At 38.4% G+C, this 21,524-nt stretch overlaps 1 long non-coding RNA gene across 1 annotated transcript; it reads right to left on the bottom strand.

Moving 5' to 3' along the window:
* Nucleotides 1-15,077: 15,077 nt before the first annotated feature.
* On the bottom strand, nt 15,078-21,334 carry LOC110362955 (uncharacterized). Its single transcript, XR_002420697.2, has 3 exons — nt 21,197-21,334; nt 20,082-20,214; nt 15,078-15,209 (listed from the first exon to the last, which is right to left on the bottom strand). It is a non-coding gene; the product is annotated as an uncharacterized LOC110362955 (long non-coding RNA).
* Between the last annotated feature and the right edge of the window lie 190 nt (nt 21,335-21,524).

Raw genomic sequence — 21,524 nt, 5'->3', positions numbered from 1 at the left:
ATCACAAAACACCAAACCAAGAAAACCCCAACCAACCAACAACAAAAAAACCCCAAGATAACCCCAAACAAAGAACTTCCCCCCCCGCCACACACACACTAAAAAAACCACCCCATGCAAACCCTGAGAGATTAAAAGAAGCAAAAGACTTCATAGTTTGCAAAAAATGCATTTTGAAAATTCATTTCTAGTAAGTAAGGCAAGATTTGTAGCTGCCTGCAGCTGGAGAAACCTAACGAGACATGTTCTTGCTGGTTTTTACAGATGGATAGGGCCATGCATAGTCCAGACTCAAAAATATCCGTATAGGTAAACACAGCAACAATTCATGCATTTCTAATATTTTCTATGGCCTTCTGAAGTCTTCTAATGAAAGGGACATTCAAGATTGATTACTTTCTAATTAACAAGAACATGAAATTTTCAGAGCAGTCAAATAAGAACAAATTTTATTTGCCTCTGCAGATCCTCAGTTAAGATAAATCTTTGTTTCTCTGTTAACTTCAGTGAAATTACTTGTATGGCATTTGAAAACATTATCAATATGTTATAACAGTTTTAAGACACAGCCATCAATATTTTATCTCAGTGGTCTAAATGTATTTTTTCAAAGGAATATTAAACTGATTTGGTGTTTAATTGTGATATGAACTGATTCAACTCCTTAGTTCAGCTCCTACCATCAAAAGTCTGAAAGGAGATTTACAAGAAAGGCTGAATATTCAATTCGACTACACTTGTAGTGAAAGAAAACAGAGTACTAAAAAAAGTGAAAATGTAAGGCTATGCCAATTATAACAGGTAACCAAGACAATTTCTGTCAAATCTTAAGCCTTCTCACAGCTCCTTTATAAATCACACACAGCTTTAATGTCAGCCTTAATGTCTATTAGATGCGAAGGAATCTAGTACACAGACTTATGCACAAAACTTTTAAGGACCTTTAAGACTTCCTTAGTACTGTCTTTGACCACTTTGATTTTTGTCTACAAGGAGAAGAGTATGAGAAGGTGAAATATTTCTGTCTGTACAAATCTTTCTTCTCTCATCCTAGAGAACATACAATCACTCAGGTTGGAAGGGATGTCAGAAGACCAACCTCCTGCACAAAGCTGGGTCAAGAGAGAATGCAGAGCAGAATGCTCTGGGCATTGTTTAGTCAGGTTTTTAAAATCTCCTGAGATGGATACCACAGCTTCTACTATAATATCTCATTATCCCCCATAGTGACTTTTTTCCCTTGTGTTCAGTTAGAACCTTCCCTGCTTTAGTTCATGATCCCTGTCTCCTGGTGTGCATCTCAGCAAAGAGTGTGACTCCATCTTCTCAGAAACATCTTCCTCAGCACCGCAAGGCTGCCATTTGGTTCCCAAAAGCCACCCCTTCTCCAAACTGAACAAACCCATCTCCCTCATCCCCTCTCTGCCCGGTCTGTGTTCCAGCCCCCAACCATCCCAGTGGCCCTTGCAGAATTCAGATTTATCAATATCTTTGTTATGCTGGGGGCTCAAAACTGAATGCAGTTGTCTCACAGATAGTACAGGAGATGTCATATAAAAGATAATACACCTTAAGCTCAGTTGATCAAATGACCCTCATGGGACTCTCACTTTCTGCCATTTCAGCAGTCACTGACAATCAGAACATAAAGCTGCAGAATTATCTAAAGTTGTCAAAATTATCAATTCATGTTCACATAGGCCAATACAGGTACTACAGCTCATTGCAATCTGTGACTAAACTTCGAAATTTTCCATCTATGAATCCCCAAAAGTCCATTCTTATAAATTAAATCAGACACAGCCTTCTGTTTTCTGTCAGTGCTTTTTGAAAACATGTATATAAAATTTTCTTAATAAGGCAGTGCATAGAGAGAAAATACAGCTTTCACCTGTTCTTTGACACCTAGAGTAATGATTAATATGCTTAAACAGCTAGGCCGAGATAGTCCAAAGTGTCTGCCACTTAGACTTTCAAATGGATACCAAAAAGCTATTTATTAGCCTCAGGTGAGTACCTGGAGTACACTCATTTGGACATAAAACATCTTGTATGGGTAGAAGATGTTGTATTAAATAAGAAGATGTTGTATTAAATAAGAATGCAGTGCAGAGGACACCTTCCTTCCTCCCCTCATAAAAATCAGACAAAGCTCTCAAAGTAGTGTGTTGGAATCATCTTTCCCTTGCACATTCTCCCATGAGCTGTAGAAACCTTAATTTTGTCCCTGCTTAATTGCACACAGATTTAATCTTGCTTTTTCATTTTTAGTGTAACAGTAGCTTACCACAAGATCAGGAAATCTGAACAACTGTAATGCTCATATGGGTTGGAGAAAAAAGTGTCATTAGAAGGAAAGTTCCCCTGGGATATTGCTGAGGACAAGGTCAATATCTGACCTTCCCAATTAGCAAAGGACTCTTTGCCTCTGGTGGCACCAGCACATATTTACCACCATCTGTTTTATCAGAGGGAACTGCTTTATTCAAGAGTATGCAACAGCCTGTATGTTTTCAGTCCTGTTCACCCCTTTCTTAAGCCCCGTATTTTAGGTGTATTTCCAGAGGTGCCTGAAAACCGTTCTCCAACATTTGTCTACCAGAAAATCACAAAAAAAGAGGACAACTGGTTCACAGTTCTTATTTCACTAAAGGTTTCAATCACATAGGGAAGCACTAATCACTCATTTTTTTAATGCACACAGGAAACAATGTAATCACCCTCATTACAGCATCTGTTTCATTATTTAGAGAACCCTCTGAACCACAATTGTATACACTAAGGCTGATTTTGATTTTTATTTCCCAGCCAGAGAGATGATGCAGTGGATGAACTGTGTGGAAAGACATAGTCCATGCAAGATGTAACACAAACACCCAGTTGAAGTCCTGAGGGACTGCAGGTCCTACACTGTTCCATTTCTGCAGCTGGGTCTTGCATTTACTGTCCACTGCTACTTAACTGCAAATCAATCACTACACAAAATTGATTCAATAAAATTAAGCTGACTAAGCTTTCTATTCTTGTAGGAAAGCAGGTGGTGATGACTCTGCTGCATTAACTACAGGCTTTTGGGACATATATGCATCTGTTACTAAAAAATACCTTAACAAAGTGGTTTCTGTCCAAATCTCCATTCTTTCTAACTCACTGTGCCACCATTTATATCAGGGTCATGATAACCTACGAATTTATTTTTGAGAGAGTTGTCTCATTCGTCAGAGGCAAATTAGCAGGGTGATCTCTCAGAAGACAGTGGTGCATTTTTATAAACCAGCTGTAGTGTTCTTGGGAAGAGAAATCATATTCAGATGCAATGTGAAGAATTTAAGTAATGCTACTGTTCATAAGTAGGGTTTTTTTGGTCTGTATTTCTTTAAGCATGTATTATTTGGAGGTAAGATAGAGGCAGGAAAGGAAAGAAAGAGTAAGAAAAAAGTGAAGTGTTCGAAGTAAGTCATCAGTATGGCATTCACCATGGTAGAGATGGAGATAAATAATTGTTCAGTGTAGGTACCTAATCTATACAAAAAGACTGCTCAACACAAAATCCTTTCATAATTGAGTAAGTTTACATATGTGTTTAAATTGTGAATCCCCTAAATGACTTATTTTGGTGAGCCATGTATATATTTTAAATAACAGGTCAGTAGTACCTTAAAGAGGCTTACATCCTATATCAATGACACCACGAAGCTACAGCCCTGCATACAAATGGTCTCATGTGGGTAAACAGCAATCACACAAGCAGTGTCCCTGCTCTCCAGGGCAGGCTTTACCTCACCATTGCAAAACATCTAGAATGTCATTTCTGGATTTGGGGAACAAAATTTTTTTAAATAATCTTGAAGTATTTATAACTAACTATTTCCCAGGAGTTTAAATGCATGCATGACTTCCATCAGAAGTTTAAAAGATCTAGTATGTCAAGTGCCGTAAAATAAGTAAGAAATCCTAGATTTCTTACAAAGAGTTACACAGTCATTTCAAAGTCATGACAGTGCTTTCAGACTTACAGACAGTAACATTTATTTTTATCATGACTATATTTTATTTTTACTATAGCTTTATTTTTATAGTGTTATATCACTATATAGTAGTAGATCTTTTACATTTAGACTATCAGAAGTTTTTTTTCAGTATGGGTATACAGTCATACTTGAGAATTATACTGTGCAATCAATAGATTTTCAAATAGTACACGGACAGCTCCTTATCTAAATGGCAATGCTTTCAAGGCGAAGAAGAAAAATAAACCCCAATTTTATTTGTAATATGCCGTATAAGGTACTATACAATCTCTGGCAACAGTTGCACTAGAACATCTAATTGCTGAGACCCAGTTATGAAGTTTGGGTATCATCAAACTATATGTGCACAAAAAGATCACAGCAGGACAAAAAGGAGTAAAATACACACAGAGGTCCTCTCTCTGCAAGCTACATCTTGTGCTCTAGCACCTAAGCTATCACTCAAACCACTTTTCTATATTTCACCCATGCTTTTCTGGCTTAACTATCAGAGGGAATCAGTTTGGAAGTCAACATCGTTTTACTGCTTAGCTGACAACCAAGAGCAGATTAAAGAGCAGTTCTGAACTATACTATGTCAAACTTCGTTACAATCTGTCCAAACATTTTTTTTCCTGCACTGGATGTCTTCCACCATACAGAACTGTGACGTTCCTTACCTGAAAGAAGAAAAACAAAATCACTAATAGAGCGTGTTTCAAAAAGATGGACCCAATTTGAAATCACTGTATCTCTGCAACCACGAACTGCCGCTGAATGGAACTCTTACCACTTGAGCTACCAGCTATCATCTCGATGTTGCCCACACAGTGAGTGGAGGGAACACAGAGCATTTATAAAAAGGTTACTAAAACCTGATAACTCATTAAACCATTCCTAATTTTTTGTGCAATGGTAACATACTGCCATTGTGAAAAATACTGCTTTGAAACTGGGTCCACCTTTTTGAAACACCCTGTAATTTAAAATTATCTGGATGACATCCTGAAAAACAAAAACCCTCCAGAGCCTGAAAAGCATTCTGTCAGTTTCCTGAAAATCAATCACTATTAGTTTGAGTCTCCAGATCCACTCCATTCCATGTGCTGTGAAGAAATACTTAAATAGTATACAATTAATCATAGAATACTGTTCTGAATCAAACAGATTTACAGGAATTTGTAACGGGTATACATTATTTCCTGTATTCAAGGAAGGTGGTTGCTGAAGACTTAATAATATGTATCTGTAGGAAAATATTGCTCCTTCTGCCACAACTAAAAATGGTACAAAAATCAGCAAAAAAAAAAACTGTCTTCAGCACGTATTATTATTTAAATATTTCTTTGTTTTTCAACAAACACTCTTCCCAATCAATATATATGGAAAACATCTGATTTAAAACATGGAGATTTAATTTTAGCCACATTTAGATCATGTAATGCTATCCATATTTTCAGGCCGTACACCATAGAACCACAGAATGTCCAGAGTTGGAAGGGACCCACAGGGATCATCAGGTCAAACTCCTGACCCTGCATATGACAACCCCACAGTTCACACCATGTGTCTGAGGGTGTTGTCCAGTCTCTTCTTGAACACTGTCAGGCTTGGGGCCATGACACCTCCCTGGGGAGCCTGTTTTAGTGCTCCAGCACCCTCTGGGTGAAGAACCTTTTCCTCATGTCCAGCTTAAACCTCCCCTGGCACATCACCCTGCCATTCCCTTGGGTTCTGTCATTGGTCACCAGAGAGAAGCCACTATTATCCATGAAGCCTCCTCCATTGGCATGGTTTGATCAGGGGAAAATTCATATACTTACCTCCCAGTGAAGTAATGCAAAATGTGGTGGAATTTTTATGGAAAATCCTATATTATTTACCTCTACAACCATTGTTATGATTACATCACCTTTCCTGAAAAAACGGATCTATACTTCTTTACAAAGATGGGCTGACAAGAACCAACAAGGAGAAGCACAAAGTTCTGTAACAGAGGAGGAACAAGCCCATGCACCAGCACGTGCTGGGGGCTGCCCAGCTGGAAAGCAGCTTCACAGAAAAGGACCTGGCGGTTCTAGTGGACACCAAGTTGACCATGAGCCGGCAATGTGCCCCTGTGGAAAAAAAACAAAAAAAAAAATTGAAAAAGGCAACAGCCTCCTGGGCTGCACGAGGAGGAGAGATGCCAGCAGGCACAGGGAGGTGGATCCTCAGCACCAGGGAGGCCACACCTGGAGTGCTGGGTCCAGCTCTGGGCTCCCCAGGACAAGAGAGACATAGACACACTGGAGCAAGTCCAGCCATGGGTCACAGAGATGCTGAAGGGACTGGAGCATCTGTCCTGTGAGGAAAGGCTGAGAGACCTGGGACTGTTCAGCCTGGAGAAGAGAAGGCTCAGGGGAGAATCTCAGTAATTGGTACAAATACCTGAAGGCAGAGTTCAAAGAGAATAGAGCCAGGCTCTCTCCAGTGGTGTCCAGGGACACAGTGAGAAGCAAGGGGCACAAACCGAAACACAGCAGGTTCCTTCTGAATATCAGGAAACACTTTCACTGTGAGGGTGGCTGAGCACTGGCACACACTGCCCAGGCAGGTTGTGGAGTCTCCGTCCCTGGAAATATTCAAAAGCCGTCTGGACACAGGTCTGGGTGACTGGCGCTAGGTGACCCAGCCTGAGCTGTGGGGTTGGACTAGATGACCTCCTGAGGACCTTTCCATCCTCAATTGCTCTTTGATTCTATGAATACCAGTGAGCAGCTGTTAGGCCATGAGTTCAAAAATACAACTTTCTTCATCCAAGAAAGCATGGGCAGTTTATTTTAGCTGTAGTATCATGGTGATTATGCCACTTTCTGCAATGGTGTAAACTAAATTTTCCAGCAGAAGGTACCACAGTGGTACCTTCATGCAGTGGTACCACAATAGCCACTAAAGCACATGCTATAGCACACCTCTTTGTCTCTCATTGCACTCTCCTCACCTTCTCACACCAGTGTGACTGCTGTGAGCGCATAGTTTCTGGGCCACCGCTCACAACTGTGCATGGCTTTTTACCCACAGTGCTTCTCCTTCCCCAACACCCAGCTCAATATTACACCCCAAATTCAGCTGTTATTTTAAGTGAAGACCACCAGGGAACAGTGGCAGACTTAAACCTCAATATGGCATTTGTCACTGTTGATTGAAAACTCACCCGTGCTTCAGACACAGGTATGTGTTCCCTAACAAACACACAGTTCCTAAAGACACGGACAAAGCAGTATTCCAAATACCACCTCCATCACCACTTCTTCAATTAGTAAATAAGCCTACTAGCAAAGCTGTTTGGTGTAAAAAAAGCTGCAAGAAATTAATTCAATACGGGAGAAGCCATGGGCAATATGCAAAAAATCGCATATTTTTATGTCTCTTTGTTTTAAGACTAGTATTCAAACATCATCCCGTTTTGTAAATCAATGAGTAGTATTCTAGAGAACATTCTCATTAGGAGAAGTATATTTCAATCATGGCATTTTCTTAGCACAACCATATAGATGAAATCCATTGATCTACAATGAGATCTTCAAGCCACAGCGGGTCGAGTCTCTAAAAGCATCGGCAATAAGGCTTTATTGCACCCTCTAGTGTTTAAGTACAAGCTTCTGGATGTAGGAAAGTGATTATCTTGCAGTCATTCTTGTCTTTACATCAAATCATTTTCCAGCAGCCAGAGCCAAACCTGGGACGTTATAATAAAATGTGTGAAGTGCATGTGGTTTTTACCATAGAAGCCTTTTCATTTTTCACTTTCTTTTCTATTTTTTCCCAGGTTGCACTAAAATAACATTTAGTACTTCTACTGCAAGACAGAATCTTGAGCAACTTCTGAAAATAAGTGTTGAGGAGTTACTCTGAAAACCATAACCTCATAATACTGTTAAGCCCAAGTCCAAAAAGGTTTGAAAAATGTGGTTAGGGTCTATTATAAATCAGTTTCTACAACTGCAGCAAGAACTGCTGTTCCAGCAGAAGATAGCCACATGACTTCATCTTTTTCACATTTAGAATTGGCAGCCTATTACCGGGATTTAACCAAAAAGGAAAGCAGGAAATGCTATGTGCTATCTCAGTTTGCCCCAGACTTGAGAAACATATAATCTTTCCCTTCTGCCATGAGTATTAAATGCTCTTTCTACAAGTCATTATGGCTGTACTTCAACTGCTGGACCAAGGCACTGGTTCATGAACAGTATTTCTAAGACAAAAATAGCACTGCATCTTTGCAGCAGAGACATTAATTGCCTGCAGAATCCCAGCTTAAACAGCAGTGTGACCTTGGTCAATAGAAAAATGCAGCTGCCTCATTTTGTGTCAGGAACAGGGCTGTAACATATGTTCATTCATTTTTTTAAGCATAATGGGAAAAAAAGAGAAGAGAAGCTGACAGGTATATTCCAAGGTATATTCCAACTTATAGCAACTCCAGCCTTGAATCCCAGTCTGGATCTCTAAAGCATGAGTTTGCATTACGTTTTGTGTTACAGCTCTGCCTTTCCACATCTCCGTTCTTTATACTGGGAATGAAATGACTAAGAATATTCTCACTGAATTTTAATTTTACTAAAGTCAGAAAACATAGGCTTATCATTGCATTCAACACCTGCAGGCCTTGGCCATGAGCAAGGGCTTCTGCAAAACTGTGCTACTCACTGTCAACATTAATTGAGCAGAACTCACCAACTGGAGATTTTTCAATCAAGAAACACAATGCTTGACTTTTTGTTATCAAGGTAATTCTAAGGGCATTCATACATTAAAATAAGGATGGGAACAGAAAAACACTGGAAGACAATAAAGCAGGTCATTACATTCAGAAAGACAAAGAAGTTCTTCTACTTGTATTATCTAATATTTCAGAAATGTTTTAACAAACAAGGTTCCTGGTCATGTAGTGAAACCACGACAAAAGTTAATAGAAGTTACCTGCATACTATTTGGCCAAATTGTCATTAAAAAACAGTAACAACTGAATTTTACATAGAGTCAGAGTACAGATATTCATCCCCACCAGGATAACCACTTATGACACAAAATACTGTTGTTTAAACAAGGACCCAAGGCCAGAATGCAGTGTCAGATGATACTGAGAAACAGAAAGATGAAAGGTATGTCATACACTCAAGGCTTCTTCTCCATAATGTTTGAGGATAATACACTTGGCCACTGTCCAGTGAATATATAATTTTTGTATACATGAAAACTGAGAGAAGTGTACTTAGTCATGTTTTTACTTATATTTGCTTCTGGTGACATTTCAAATGTGTATTAAAGAAACTACTCATACATATATGTGACTTCTTGAAAATCTGGACTCAGAGTACAGCACCATTTAATCACTATGTAAAAGTACAAACAGACATATTCTGAAGCAAGATGCTTTCTATCTGAAAAAAACCCAAACCAATCAAACAAAACCCACCACCATCACCACCACCACCACCCAACTAATATTATTTTTAGAACTACAGCTCCTTATGTAACTTGATAACCAGGCTCAATTTCTTGCTTAGTGACTTATGAGCTAATAAGGTTGTTACACTTTGCACAAAACAAACAAACAAACAACCCCCCCCAAATAATTATGTGCTAGTAAGTCTTCATTCTAATAGCTAAACAAGAACTTGAAAATTACATATGGTGTAAATAAACTGGATATGCCTGTTTTATTCATGTTTTACTAATTGCCTAAGGAACTACAGGTTGAAAAGTTTCAAAATATGCAGAGTTACCAATAGAATGCACATCTTACATATGTTGCTCCTCACGTTCACTCACCTTAATTTACATGCACAGAAAACAAACCATAAGATTAATAATGGAAGCAGCAGTTCATTTTTGCACACATTAAAATATTTTATTTTTATTGGAGCCTACCATTACAAGAACTGTTAGTCTTGTAGCACACAGCCATGGATTTTCATTTTGAACCATGTTTCACAGGAATACTAGAGATGAGATTCCTTATGCTCTAACCAAGAAGCATTGTTCAGCTCCACGGACATGTAGTTTCAGTGGATGCAAAATATGATTCCTATTATCTAGGAAGCTTTGAATATAGAATTCTCTCAACACAAGAACTGTAAGAGATCACAACTACTAGTATCAGCCAAGAAAATATTTAAGAAGTAAGAATTAAGGGTTAGATTAAGCACAGAAAAATATCTGAATTTGGGAGGCAGAAGAAAAATGTGTTTCCTTTTAAATATAAGAGACTCCTTATCTATCAAGCCATCTGAACGCTAACTTCCTCCCATCTGTTTACCATTAAGCAGGACTGAGACTGGGAAAAACACTCTAGGGTGAGGAAGAAATCGAGAAACTAAGTAGGTGGACTGCTGGTACCAGTTTGGACCAAGAGAACATGCTCAATAGCACTGGGATAGGCTAGCATTAGGCTTTGTGCATAAGGCAAGGATTCAGAATAAAAATCGTTAACACACAAATTCAGGAGAAGATGACCAGTTAAACTGATTGTTGCTGTTACCATCATGTTCACTGAGCTATGGCAATTTATGGTTCAGCTGAGAAAATTATGTGCTATGTGAAGGAAATCTTCGCCAGGGACTAGCCCACTATTTGACAGCCCACTAGCCCACTATTTGACAGCTTGTACCCAAGCAGATCACTACCACTGCGTTTGATGTAAGACAGAATCATCACAGGAAGACAAGGAGTGGTAAAAATTGATGAGATAAAATGACAGTTGCAACCAGCATGAGACACTGGGGCATTACAAACACTGCTGTCAGTTTGCCTCTCATCTTCAGATCAGTACCAGCAATTAAAGGTTAAGACTGAACTACTGTTTTGGTTTGTATGATGGGAGGTAGTCACATTGGCCCAGGGAAAGGCCAGTTTTAATCTGAATTATGGGCTGTGCCAGACAAAGCCTGTGAACTAGGTTTTTGGGTTTTTTTTAGTTCCAGCTGTAACATAAGTAGGCAATAACAGCGAAGGAATTCAGAAGGCATTGGCTTGCAGTGAGTACCTCTGTAAGCACAGTGTGTGAAGCTAAACTTAAATGTGGTGTGGCAGGTTCTTGCAAAATTAGAGCTAAGCAGAAGGCCCATATATGGATTTAGGTCTGGGAGTCAGTTCAATGCAAAGAGCTAAAGTAAAACAAGAACAAGAATATGTGGCAGAGTAACAGGGAGACTAGAACAGACATTGAAAAAAACCTACAAACAACTCCCAAACAACAACCAAAAATGACCGGTCTAAAGCAGTCTGGACTGCACTTTAACCTATACAGACAGTGAGTTCTTGTGCAAGACCAGTGACATTGCGTCCCATCTGAAGAGATGGGATGAGAGATGAGTTAACTCTGAACGGGACACATGCCCTGACTCAACAGATGAGATCAGGTGTGAGTTAACTCCGGGTAATTCTGCACAGCAATGTGAAGTGAATGACAGACAATCACTCCACGGGTCCAATTATGAATTTACTAAAAGCGCATGGTGGTATACAAATTACAGCAATTAGTGACTTGGCAAAAGTATGTTATAATTACACAAAACTTACCAATACATTGACGGCAAAAGCCCTTCTAAAAACAGTGGAGTGGCAACAACTAGTAACTGTAATGCAAAACTTCACAAGGTTTAGCAGCAGAACTTACTTTTTTATGTTCAAGGAAAAGAAAGAGAGAGAGAGAGAGAGAGAAGGAAAACTAAGATATCAGAAAAAGAAAGGGAGAGAGAGAGAGAGAAAGATATCACCACTCCACAGGTATATCGGTCCTGCGACGACCTCTGGAGGCGGGGCGGCACGCATTGAAGATGTACACACCATCAACCTGTATCATACGTGATGTTGTTTTATAACCCTGTTCATTTACATGTGAGATAGGAGAGGGCAGTTCGTCTCCTCCCTCTGCTCACTCTTCATGCTAATTAGGAAGACTCTTCTGGAAATGGGCCTGGGGTCTTCAAACTAGGGGAAAGTTCACAATACTGACCAGAAGTGAGTTGTCTTGCCTGTCAGGGGTAGCTGTTGGTTCATGGTTTATTCTGGTAGCTGGTTGTCCGACAGATGGTTCGTCTCTATCATCCCAATTAGGCCATGAGACCTTTTACAACAACACTGTTAATTGCCCTTATCTTACAAGGTGTCTACCTCCATAGCCATAAAACTTTGGGAAAGATAAGATGAGGTGTCATCTATCTTTTACTCCCAAAGTAACAAAAACCAGACATTTAAGGCATAACAAGGTCCTTTGTTCTGCTAAGGATGGGGGTGGGTTTCAAGGTTGTCACACATTGGATTAATTCAACTAAGTCCCCGGATCCACCAAGTCCCTGCTATAAAGCACAGTGAGAGACTCTCCCAGATTTGAGGAAGCTGCTTCCTGGACCACGCTTCACAGCACACCACATGCTGCCCACTGCAGTGGTAACTGGCTTTAAAAGATGCAAAACTTACCTTCCCCTTAAAACTGCTGGGCTAAAGCTATAAATACACTCCCCTCTGGAGAAAAGTGCTACCATTTATTATTGAATGCTCACTCTCCAGAATTGGATGCTGCTTTAGAAACAAATGGCCATGTTTTAACTATGCTAATATACAGTTTGCTCCACTTACAAATGCCAAGAGGACAGTTTTAAGCTGTCATGTCTTTTCAGCGCACCCATCAGCTGTTACAGATGGCTGAATTCAGCCACCCAATTTTAAGCTTCTTTGTAATTGCAGTCAATCCCAAATTAATGCTGATATTATTTAGTAGAAAAACAGTTAACATTTACAGAGAAAATAACAGATTACATACTAATACTATTTCAAACTTCTGGTAACTTCTTTTTTTCCCCAAATTGTTTATGTTTTCATTCTATTAAAATGAAACTTAAATGGAATGTAACTGAAGAATCTGCAGTCTTAATGATGATACTAACTTCTGCCATTCTCAATATAGCAAGAAAGATGCAGTCACGCAGTCTCTGTACAAGCAATTAAAGGATTCCTCATATAATTTTATTTTTCTAGCTTTATAATGAAATTCTGCAGTAATATGCTAATATGCTATATTATCATAATACATGCTAATATACGAAGGGCTAACCCATCCTTCATATTCACTTTGTTTGAAGTAAAAAAACAGAAATAGTATCTTGGGAATTTTTTTGCACTAGACCAGGAGATAAGGTTAAGCCTTTACTAAATGAAAATTTACTTAGTTTTTCTACTACCTAACAAAGTTTTAAATTTACTTTTATGATTTGTAAATGTCTACACATTTATCCAGATTCTCTGAAACAGTCTAAAATCTTGTCAACAGGCATACTTTCAGAGGTACTGGGGATTGCATTTAATTCACACATACACACTTCCAAACTGATCAGCACACTTACCACAACACCAGATCTATAAGGTATGGGCATTTATCTTTCTATTGGTATCTGCTTCTATTTGTAACAAATAACAAACCTTTCACATATAATAGTGTCTGCACAAAAGTTTATAATAATAGTAGAGCTACATTCATGAAACACATTGCAGAAACCCACAACAAAGAAAATTAAGACCACTTAAAAAAAAAAAAAATTTAAGATTAAGGGACCTCAGTAAAAATCTTTTAATCAGTTGCATTTTTTTAATAAATACACAAGCTTATACTTTTGCTTTATAACACATAAGAGAAATAACTTACTGCACAAATAATGTGTGTATCACTTAAATAATAAAATAGTTTCCAACTTTCTAAAACATAGCTCTCAAAATTGAATGGTAACATAGCCTGTGTACATACGAACATTATACACAAATATCAAATTAAGAATAGATTAGCAAGCTTAGAACATGCCTGTTTTACCAATTTGGTCATAGTGTTTCCATTAACACAGATTATCACCTCCTCCTATCCCGTCACCAAGAGTAAGTGTTAAAACAACTATATCCTCCTAAGCATTGTTAATAATGATGTTAAGCAGAAATCTGGGCGTCTTGGATGGCAGAACAGATGAAGTTGCACAAATTATTTCGTATTCCTGAAGCATTCTGCTCCATCGAGACCTCATTCTATATGTCCAAACAGTGCTGAAATATTTCCTCCATTTCCTCCAATATAGACACAGTGCATTTCTTCTTTCTTAGGTACTAAAGTCCATCTTCCAGATTCCCTATGGTATATTCTACAATAGCTATCATAAAGTTGAAGTGGGAACAAAATATCTTACAAATAAGGAATTACCTACTAGATCATTGTAAATACTTGATTTGTTTACTTTCATTTTGCAGTCCTTATCAAGCATTCCATTCCAAACACATCGACATCAATAACAAATTTGTTGCTTACCCCTTCAGTTTCCACGTAAAGGATACAAGGTTTTTAAATTTAAATCAGTCGAGAATCAGGCCCACCATCACTGATTCACTTATTTGTTTCTATCACAAGACTACTGTGAAGAAGAATTAGTTTAAATCTGTAAATATATACCAAAAGGAAATTTAGTGGTCACAGAATTCCATTCTCTACCATCCTTATCCTAAACAAAAATTACTGCTATTATATATAAAATCAATGCTTTTACATGTAAGGAAATACTCTTGGGATTAGCCTGTGTCCTTCCCAAGAAAATGAGAAAGCATTCTCAAAAATAGTCTAAGGTGGCACTTAGCATTAAGCACAAACATTTAAAGGTATTCTAAACACACAAAATATGCTCATTTACAAAACTATCATCCTATCTTCACATTACATTACATATTACAAAATACAATACATATTACATATTACAAAATAAAATAGTCCCATTTATTACTTCTCTGTATCAGTCCTAAATGATGGTAAGTAAAATCATACTGAAACCAGAGGTAGGCTACACAACTGTTTGCATAAGGAAACAGTGGGTTTGCTGACGCAGAAATTGTGAAGAAATCTCTTAGCTAACATTGGGTTGACAGTATGCTCCTAGCACTAAACCCAATTATTTTCCTTTCAGAGAAATTACAATAAATAAGTTACATTTAAAAGGAGGAAAAATAAGGTGAGAGACTTACAATAATTGATTCAATTGATTGTGCATGGTTTGCCGATTCAAGTGCATATTGTAATCAACTGCTCCTAAAAACCAACTCACTTTGTAGACAGAGATGTACTCAAACCTCTTGGTAGCATACATGTACAAGTGCTGCTGGAACTGCTCCAGGTCAAATGCAGATCTTAATGAAAATAAACATACAGTTTGATTTCAAAAAAACTTTAGACATTACTTATCAGGAACACTATTACCATATTAAATATGTATTAATAAAACACAAGTAGAAGTTTTTATCAATTCAACATTTTTTCTTTAAGGTTACCCTAGAATTAAAATCAAAGCAGCTTCAATCGTAACATAATTTCACACCAAGCAACAAAAGAGGATGAATAATTCAGCATATGTGAGATAATTCTTTCCTGGTCCATTAATTACATCTAATGAGGGAAGAGAATTAATTTGGATAAACACAAACTAATATCCAGAAATGAAGCCCATTATACCGAAACTCTGGAAAGTAGGGGATATTTCTCAGAAACCTTTTATTCAAAACTTGTCAGCATATTTCAGTGTGAGGTTTGCTTCAATTTCTTTTCTCTCAAATGCATTTGAGGACCATGTTTAAACTGTCCCTCAATGATGCTGTTTCCACTAGCCCACTTGTGTTCATTGACCACATAATGAACTAAGCCACACCACATTCCCTACAATGTTAAGAAAACATTATAATAAAACATCATTTATTGCAGTAAAAGCATTAAATTAGGATATTAAATTTTGATGCAATAATAACTTACAATGTATTTTTCATATTAATTAGTTTCCTTGTAGCAAAACCAGAAGTAACTAAAAATGCCTGAGCACCACTGTACCACTATCACAGGAAAATGGCTGAGAGAAGTCATCGATGTGGGGTTATTACACAACTCTTAAATGAGAGTCAAACAATCTACTGCTTACTACATGTCAAATAATTAGCTTCTATACAATATACTTCTAAATGATCATCTCTTGTTGTAGACATCAAATGCCAGGTGAGGGATCTCTCAGCCCCAAGGGGTGACCTGCTCAAGGGGAGACTACCATAAGCCCGCTGCTGTGCAGGAGAGCTCAACATGCTCTGGTGGCTGCAGAGATTTGTAGCATTAAGCAATGGCTTGTAGTAAAATTCCCCTTTGGTGCATGTGCAGGTGTGTACCCAGAGCAATTTTTAGTCCTGTCTAGTTCCAGCTCTGATGGGTATTGTGGTTTTGGCTCAGAGCCAGTAGTTCCTGGGGAGATGAGACTCAGGACAAGTTCATAAGGTTTGCACAACTGAGCTAATTTCAGACAGGCCTATTTGTCAGTGATGACTGTGGGAAACTGCAGCGGGTCTGTGGAATCCTTGGCAGAAAGTATGGGAATAGAGATCAGCCTTGAAGATATTAAGGTTTACCCTTGAGAAGGATGGGAGTAAAGGAGTATCTGGAGATATTAAGTTGTATCCGTGAGAGAGAAGGGATGTACCCATGAGAGAGAACAGAGTAGAAGAATAACAGGGATGATAGCAAAATTAGCCAATGAGATGCTAGTGCTGTAACTTGTAACCAAGAGTGAAAAGACACATGAACTGGTAGAATTGTATAAAAATGCACTTGTAGCAATAAATGGCATCTACTACTTTCATCCTGGAGGAACTTGGTCCATGTCGTTTGTCCGTTTCAACCGTGACAGATGACTAAACCAAAGTTCTGTTAGACAGAGTGGAGGCACCTGTTGCAAACAGACTGTGACAATTTTTCTGTTTGCCAGCCTGAAAACAAATGTATGCAGAACTACAAAACATAAAACTACATACACACACACATCCTGCATGTTTTTGATGTTAAAGAAACATCACTGAAAAGTCTGAAGACTGATGCATTTCTGTTTTATGAAAAAAATGTGCCGTGCCTTCCTGCATCTGTACCATAGCTGTCAAATTCCAAAATAATTTTTGTATTAAATAGCAAAGCAAGGACAATCATAGAATTATTTAGAGTAATTCGGTTGGAAGAGATCCTCAGGATCATCAAGTCCAAGCAGAACCTGACTCTGGCACTAAACCATGTCCCTAAGAACCTCGTCTAAACGCCTTTTAAAGCCCACCAGGGATGGTGACTTCACCACTTCCCTGGTCAGCCTGTTCCAATGCCTGACAACCCTTTATGTGAGGAATTTTTTCCTAATATCCATTTCCTCTTGTCCCATCACTTGGTACCTGGGAGAAGAGGCCAACAATGGTGGTACAATTATCCTCCTGTTGGCCATGCTTTGTGGCTTATTAATAAAAATCATATTAGGCTATGGGAAATCACCAAGATTGATGTGCCCATCTTCCCGTGCACTTGCTTCCGGCCTCCCAAAGTGTATGATGATTAGTGCCAACTATGAGGGGTTTTGACACAAAATACGATACTTAAATCAATAGCATTGAAGTCAATTGAACTTGTCCATAAAGATGTAACAAGTTACAACAGTTGAGGGGCACAGAAAATACACAAGATCCAAAAAAATAAACCAAGGTTCCACTCGAGTATGAGAAGAAACTTCTCAGTGAGGGTAACAGAACACTGGAACAGGCTGCCCAGGGAGGTTGTGGAGTCTCCTTCTCTGGCATGTTCAAAACCTGCCTGGACACCTTCCTGTGTAACCTGATCTAGGCGTTCCTGCTCCAGCAAGGGAATTGGACTAGAAGATCTTTCGAGGTCTCTTCCAATCCCTATGATTCTGTGATTATGTGTATTTTGCAAAGGTGGCTGTGAAGATATTAACAATTGTATTTCACACCTGGTGAACTGGATCTGAATTGAAAGATTCTAACCTTTTAGCCATTTATTAGGGCGCTCTTAAAGTAAGTGAAGTTTGTTATATCACTTCAGATGGCTACAACGATATATTATTCTGTACTCATCACAGAAGAACTACCTTGATCAAATTGTTTCCAAGATTTTTGACACCTCCCCAGATGTCATAGGAATGGACTACCCAACAAAATTTAATTTTTTTTGACAGCATATATACAATTCTTAGATTATTTAATTATGGTATATTTTCTACAGTTTAATCTTATGCCCTATGTGAAATTTAACAAAAGAATATTTTCTGAAATAGTTTACTATAATTACCTCGAAATTACAGCATGTAACTATGCTTGGCTTACAACTCAGTAATTACTCTCAAAAGGTACTGTACACTATCATGTGCAATATTAATACCACCGCCTGCCTTATAAGCTTTTATAATGTGTGTAAGTACCCAAGGTATGCAATTTAAATACATTTTATTATGCTATTTAAATAAGAATAGTGATTTAATACTCAGTCCCCTCCAAAAGGCATGCATGAAGCCATACACAATATATTGTCAGTTAATTGCTCTGTTCTAAATAACTTTCGCAGTTAGTATATCAGTAGTTTTGTAGCAATTTTCAGTACTTTCAGAACAGAATTTTGCATTGTTATGACTGATTTTCACTTGTACCCAACACTAAAACAAAACAAACAAACAAACAAAAATTTAGACTTTTAATCCATCAAGTAATTTTGGCATAATTAATAACATCTTAAAGTTGTTCCTTTTACGTCTAATTCACTAAAACCTCTTTACAGAATTCAAACTTCATATATAGCTGGAAATATTTTATTAATTATGCTACTTGACTGAAGCTAAATTCACTGCTTTTAAGAAATCTGAAACAAACCTGTGCAGTGAACAAATTGCATAGGACAAAATGAGAAGGCAGTGAGCCTGAAAAGGTACACTGTCAACTACATAAAGCTGTCTTATTCCTTTTGAGGAAGGCAAATGGGCATAAATTAAAAATTCTGGGTTATGCTGAATGTAACAATCAAAACTATTTTGAAAAAGCAATTTTTTCAGCTAAAAATATCTTCCAGTACCCACCAGGAATTGTAATATCTTTCCTCATAAATTTATTTTTATATGACACCCAGAATACATTGGCTTTCTTCAATAATTTCAGACACTGTGTATCATAAAAGAGTGTCTGCACAGGCTATAAGGTGAATGAAGACCTGGGACAGCACAGCCATATAATCCAGCTACCTGAAACCAGCGTTATTTAGTCTGAATTCTTCCACTTCATATATGGGTTATTACAAAGGCCCCATAAAAACTCCCATATCTAATTAGTTTTCTAATTTGGAGTTTAACACACTGAACCTTCAAATAAATCTGTGGAGGTCCTGATTTGTGAAAGACTACAATCTTTTAATGTAACAATCTGTTTGAAGTGCCATATGACTTTACAGGCTCTTGTCTTCCTGTTTATATATATATATATATATATATATATATATATAAATAGAGTTGAAATCCAAACCAGAATTAAAGTATCATTCATTTCCTCAAGAAATGCAATAGAGCAGACCAATTATTCAGTACCTTGAACATGGTATATAGACCTAACTCATACTATTGCATCTTATTTTTTATGGGTGTGCACTGCAGCAAAAAGAAATACTGAAAGGAAAAAAAAACAACAACCCTATGTGAATTCAGTGCTTATGTAGTTACTCTAATAAACTATTTTCTCACAACCCTAAAGAAGTTTTAGCAAGTACAGTACACTGGAGCCAACTGGAGCTGCTAACACAACACCTGCTGTGTTATCTTTTGCATTTTGCAAAGGCATTTAGTTCAGAATTCTGCAATTACAGTGTCTTGCCATCTCACTGCACTGAGAGATCCTCATATAGGCTATCAAGGTAAATCTGACTTATAATAAAGTAGCCAGTCCACTGTCAGAAGGTAACATTTTAACGGTGAAAAAAGGAAAGTCACAATAATTGAGAATGCAGGAAATCCTGGATTCCATTTGCAGGGTAGATGGTCTACATAACCTCCAATCAGAGGTATAGGAGTCTAAACTTGCATTCATAGTAAATGAAAACAAAAATAAAGCATGTGCATAGAAAAATATAGCAGCAAGGTTAAAGAGACATTCCTAAACACCTACAAATATTATTTCAGGGAATATATGGAAAATAATGTAAAAAAAGCATGAAGTTACCTTTCAGCAGTTGCCGCTGCAGAGGTCTCCAACACATCATCTTCAGGTTTGAACACCAAGCTTTCATCAGTATTGGTCCTGTTTCACTTGGGATTCCTCATAGACATCACCTCCATGTTTATACTTGTCATACCTAAACAAATATGACAAAATTTAACTAACAAAAAGGCAAGAGCCAACAAGAAACACATCTCTACTTTAAGGCTAGTTTATTTATGAATCCAGCACAAAAATGGCAATATTAGCGTGTGAGAACACATTCAGTGTTTCTCTAAGGGATATCCACCTTCCTTCTTGTTCTTTGATACATATCCTTGACTGAGCCCTTCTTATCTCCACACTCTTCCTCCTCTGTTTTGTTAATTTTATTTCTTTTTCCCCTGAAGGAGAATATACAGTGGGTCTACTAGGCCACCTTGGTGGTGTGTGAAGGTAACAATTAAGCAGATTATCACGATGATGACACTGCAAGCTTTCAAAAGAGACAAACAAATTATGCATAGGTAATGCTTTGTAAAACAACTTGTCTGGGAACAACACATTAATTTCTAAATGACAACCGAACACAGTAATTATGGTTCAGAATTATAACAGGCTGTTCACACTTAGCCTGCAGATAAGCGCATTCATCTCTTTTCAAAGTCATAGAATCACAGAATCCTCTTGGTTGGAAGACACCCTCAGGATCATCAAGTCCAACCATAACCTAACCTAACTCTGGCACTAAACCATGTCCCTAAGAACCTCATATAAACAACTTCGAAACACCTCTAGGGATGGTAACTCCACCACTTCCCTGGGCAGCCTGTTCCAATGCCTGACAACCCTTTCTGTGAAGAACTTTTTTCCCTAATATCCGATCTAAACCTCCCCTGGTGCAACTTGAGGCCATTTCCTCTTGTTCTGTCATTTGCTACTTGGGACAAGAGACCAACACCTTCCACGTTACAACCTCCATTCAGGGGGTTGCAGACAGCAATAACTCGGAAGCTACGTGTGTATTTATCTTTAAAAGCTATGTGGCTTAACATCGAGCATGAATATTAAAATAATGAAGGTTTAAACTGCTAGTTTCGTATCTAAATTGGCCATTGCTGCTGCTTTTCCTTGGTCACCTGTCAAACAAGGGAACAGCAGACGGAAAGTAGGTGCAATTTGCACTTATACCACAACGCAGGGGGTGCTTCCAACGGTACCGAAGACCCCCCCGAGAGGCTCCCAGCCCTGCTCCGGCCTCTCAGAGCTCAGGGGCGACATCCACAAACGGCGGCAGGCACACTCCAAAGGGGGGCTCGGCCCCGGCTGACCATGGGGAGCTGTGGGGCCGGTTGAGGGCAGACGGCTCCCCGGCCCGCCTCTCTTCAGAGCGAGAGCCGCCCCGGCCGGGAAAGCCCCTCCGCTGGAGCAAACGGCCGGGGCCGTTTCACAGCACCCTTTCTGAGG

The sequence above is a fragment of the Columba livia genome, chromosome Z (assembly GCF_036013475.1).
Source record: "Columba livia isolate bColLiv1 breed racing homer chromosome Z, bColLiv1.pat.W.v2, whole genome shotgun sequence".
Taxonomy (NCBI): Eukaryota; Metazoa; Chordata; class Aves; order Columbiformes; family Columbidae; genus Columba; species Columba livia.
Note: the sequence above shows the minus strand (reverse complement) of the source record. Positions and strands in the feature narration are given on the sequence as shown.